Source organism: Notolabrus celidotus, chromosome 17, assembly GCF_009762535.1.
Source record: "Notolabrus celidotus isolate fNotCel1 chromosome 17, fNotCel1.pri, whole genome shotgun sequence".
NCBI classification, from domain to species: domain Eukaryota; kingdom Metazoa; phylum Chordata; class Actinopteri; order Labriformes; family Labridae; genus Notolabrus; species Notolabrus celidotus.
This window is the reverse complement of record NC_048288.1, coordinates 31,258,212-31,262,988: the sequence shown is the minus strand read 5'-3', so window position 1 is coordinate 31,262,988 and position 4,777 is coordinate 31,258,212.

The following is a 4,777-nucleotide window of genomic DNA, read 5'->3' as shown; positions in this document are numbered from 1 at the left end:
AGCAAATATTATTAACATGAATTGAAGTTAAAAACGAAAAAGTAGTCCACTTACATTCTTGGCACTTGTATAAAAAAAAGAGAGGAAAAACTTCATTTTATCCCAGTGTCACTGATTGTTGGGCTCTTTTAGTCCACTGTCAATGTAGGGTCTTAGGCCTGACAGGTTATTTGCCAATAACACGAGACAGTCCACATGTGAAGAGGCCAGATCCGATCAGACAGTCCACATGTGAAGAAGACAGTCCACATGTGAAGAGGCCAGATCTCCTTTTATTCACTGTATTCCCAACGGAGGAAAAGACGCGTTCAGAGCGCACTGAGGATCCGGGGATGGAAAGATTTCTCTCTGCCGTCTGCTTCACGCTGTGCGTGTGTGACTCCTGTGACCTGTCCCTGACCCGTCAAGCAGTGCGCCCACTCGCAAAGCAGCCGCCGATGTGTTTTTTTCCACAGTCGAATATTCATTTTCACAATCGAATCTCTGTTTTTTTTTAATATTCGAATATATATTCGAATTTAGAATATTCGTTGACAGTCCTAGTGTGCATGGCACAGTCAGTGGGAGGAGTCAGTGGAAGCTAGACTGGTTTGAGGTCGCACAGGTTTTTTACCGCGTCTGTTAGAGTTTTGTTTATTATCACAGAATCCTGCATCATCTGCTACATTTTTGGATTTGTGACACTGATGGAGCATCAAAATAAAGTTGTTTCAGTTTTTTCACTATACAACGGCTCACGAGTGGATGATTGCTCTGGATCAAGCGGCAAACTCCGGTCTCAAACATAGACTGTATAAATATGGACGTAGTATCCGTGACGTCACCCATCTGTTCCTGAGAGCTGTTTTGAAGCAAATCGACGGCAGCAGCCATATTGGAAATGCGGAACTCAACTAGGCAGAGTGTGACGTAGTGTGAGTCTCTTAGCCAATGGCTGTGTGTTCCCGACCGGGAGTCACGTCAGTCATGTCCTTATTTGGGCAAAACTCATAATCTTAATATCTTCTGAACCGTCAGGTTAGAAAAAAATTCACCCCCTGTATAGTGTGTGCCGATACAGAGATTGGCTTTGTAGGGCCAAGCCGTTTTTTGAACCAGGCTGTAAACATGTTTATTAATGCTGCAAAGATCGTCTTTTTCCCATTCATATCTATGTGGTTTCCGGTGTTTCTGCAGCCAGCCTCAAGAGGATTTTTGATGTATTGCAGTTTATATCACTTCCGCATTGGCTTCATCGTTTGAGACCAAGCGGCAAACTCCGGTCTCAAACGATGAAGCCAATGCGGAAGTGTTATAAACTGCAATACATCGAAAATCCTCTTGAGGCTGTCTGCAGAAACACCGGAAACCACATAGATATGAATGGGAAAAAGACGATCTTTGCAGCATTAATAAACATGTTTACAGCCTGATTCAAAAAACGGCTTGGCCCTACAACGCTAATCTCTCTATCGGCACACACTGTACGGGGGTGAATTTTTTTCTAACGTGACGGTTCAGAAGATATTAAGATTATGAGTTTTGCCCAAATAAGGACATGACTGACGTGACTCCCGGTCGGGAACACACAGCCATTGGCTAAGAGACTCACACTACGTCACACTCTGCCTAGTTGAGTTCCGCATTTCCAATATGGCTGCTGCCGTCGATTTGCTTCAAAACAGCTCTCAGGAACAGACGGGTGACGTCACGGATACTACGTCCATATTTTATACAGTCTATGCTCTGGATGCAACAGGGAGACACGTGTAAGCAAGGATCTCAAGCTAGCATAGCAGTTTTGTCAGCTACACTTGTGTTAACATCAACTATTCTGGCTGCAACAAGGACCATACCTGTGGTTTTCAGTCCAGCACTTTTCCTTTGTTTTGTTACAACTGTGATGTTGGAAAAACATTCTTCTTTAAAGTCCTTTAAGAGTAAGGGTTATAAGATTCACATGTTGCCACTCTGTTGTTATTTCATAGTTCAAAACTGTATGTAACCGTGCTCAGTGGATTTTAATCTCTGAACTCTGCTGTTTGTAAAGTTGTGCACACTGAAAATAACAGCAGCATTTCTCCACATTTAGCTCCAAAACGTCATAAAAATTTAGTGTGTATTTTGAAAAGTCACTTTTTATCACATTTAGAGCAATATTTGTGATCTTCTTCACATTTAATTTTGTCATGACAAATGTATTTAATAAAAATCACTGTTAAATCTAAATGCTAAATGTAGATATAAATATAAATGTATATGTTTAAATATAAATGTTAGATATACATTTTAAATGTTAAATCGAAATGTTAAATGTTAAATCGAAATGCTTAATATAAATTTTTAATATAAATATAAATGTATGTGTTTAAATATCAATGTTAGATATATATTTTAAATGTTAAATCGAAATGTTAAATCGAAATGTTAAATGTTAAATGTTAAATCGAAATGCTAAATATAAATGTTAAATATAAATGCATGTGTTTAAATATCAATGCTAGATATATATTTTAAATGTTAAATCGAAATGTTAAATGTTAAATGTTAAATCGAAATGCTAAATATAAATGTTAAATATAAATATAAATGCATGTGTTTAAATATCAATGCTAGATATATATTTTAAATGTTAAATCGAAATGTTAAATGTTAAATGTTAAATCGAAATGCTAAATATAAATGTTAAATATAAATATAAATGCATGTGTTTAAATATCAATGCTAGATATATATTTTAAATGTTAAATCGAAATGTTAAATGTTGCTCTGCGAACCTAAAATATTTAGCTAATATGTAAATTCACACTGCAACCTAGCGGCAATACCAAAATAAAAGCTTCATTATTGATACAGACTTAGCAATACCAACTTAGCTTCCAATAGGCGGAAGTGTGAATCTGCATATTAGCTAAATACTTAGCTTCGCAGAGCAACATTTAGCATTTAGATTTAACATTTAAAATTTAGATTTAACATTTAACATTTAGATTTAACATTAATATTTCTATTGGACATTTTTTTTAACATCATGTCTCCCTCTTGAATATCCCTGTTGTAAATAAAAATGTAAAGAAAAAACACCATCAGGGTGCCCTTCTAGTGGCTTATTTTTGTAAAAAAGTGCCCTCTTGATGTCCTTACAGTCGGTAAAATGTTAAAAAGTGGCCTCTTGATGTCCTTACAGTGGTTAAAATGTTAAAAAGTGCCCTCTGGATATCCTTACAGTGGTTAAAATGTTAAAAAGTGCCCTCTGGATATCCTTACAGTGGTTAAAATGTTAAAAAGTGCCCTCTGGATATCCTTACTGTGGGTAAAATGTTTTAATAAACACCATCATGATGCCCTTCCAGTAGGTTGAAATGTAAAAAAAAAAACACCATCAGGGTGCCCTTCTGGTGGCTTACTTGTTAAAAATGTGCCCTCTTGATATCCTTACAGTGGGTAAAATGTTAAAAAAAAGTGCCCTCTGGATATCCTTACAGTGGGTAAAATGTTAAAAAAAAAAAGTGCCCTCTGGATGTCCTTATAGTGGTTAAAATGTTAAAAAGTGCCCTGTGGATATCCTTACTGTGGGTAAAATGTTAAAAAAAAAAGTGCCCTCTTGATATCCTTCAAGTGGATAAAATGTTTAAAAAAGTGCTCTCTGGATGTCCTTCCAGTGGGTAAAATGTTAAAAAGTGCTCTCTGGATGTCCTTACAGTCGGTAAAATGTTAAAAAGTGCACTCTGGATATCCTTACAGTGGTTAAAATGTTAAAAAGTGCCCTCTGGATATCCTTACAGTGGTTAAAATGTTAAAAAGTGCCCTCTGGATATCCTTACAGTGGTTAAAATGTTAAAAAGTGCCCTCTGGATATCCTTACTGTGGGTAAAATGTTTTAATAAACACCATCATGATGCCCTTCCAGTAGGTTGAAATGTAAAAAAAAAACACCATCAGGGTGCCCTTCTGGTGGCTTACTTGTTAAAAATGTGCCCTCTTGATATCCTTACAGTGGGTAAAATGTTAAAAAAAAGTGCCCTCTGGATATCCTTACAGTGGGTAAAATGTTAAAAAAAAAAGTGCCCTCTGGATGTCCTTATAGTGGTTAAAATGTTAAAAAGTGCCCTGTGGATATCCTTACTGTGGGTAAAATGTTAAAAAAAAAAGTGCCCTCTTGATATCCTTCAAGTGGATAAAATGTTTAAAAAAGTGCTCTCTGGATGTCCTTCCAGTGGGTAAAATGTTAAAAAGTGCTCTCTGGATGTCCTTACAGTGGTTAAAATGTTAAAAAGTGCCCTGTGGATATCCTTACTGTGGGTGAAATGTTAAAAAAAAAAGTGCCCTCTTGATATCCTTCAAGTGGATAAAATGTTTAAAAAAGTGCTCTCTGGATGTCCTTCCAGTGGGCAAAATGTTAAAAAGTGCTCTCTGGATGTCCTTCTAGTGGGTGAAACAATTTGACTTGTCCCCTCTGTAAGTCCTTTCTATGGCAAATTGTTAAAAAGGGACCTCTGGATGCCCTTCCAGTGGGTCAACTTTTAAAATGTGCTCTCTGGATTACCTTTGTAATAAGTACAACTTTATCAAATGCACTCCTTTGTGACATTTTGATAGAAATCACACCTTTTTTAAAAACAAATTTCCCACAACTGATCAAATACTCCCCAGATCAATCAAACGAGTTGCAAACTCAAAACTTCCTGTGGGAGGAGCTACATACCCCTATCTTGTTACCTCTGCCTGACTACGTTGAAATGAACCTGACATTGTGGGAATCAGAGGCTTAACCTCTAGGCTGTCAGCAGCCCAGGTT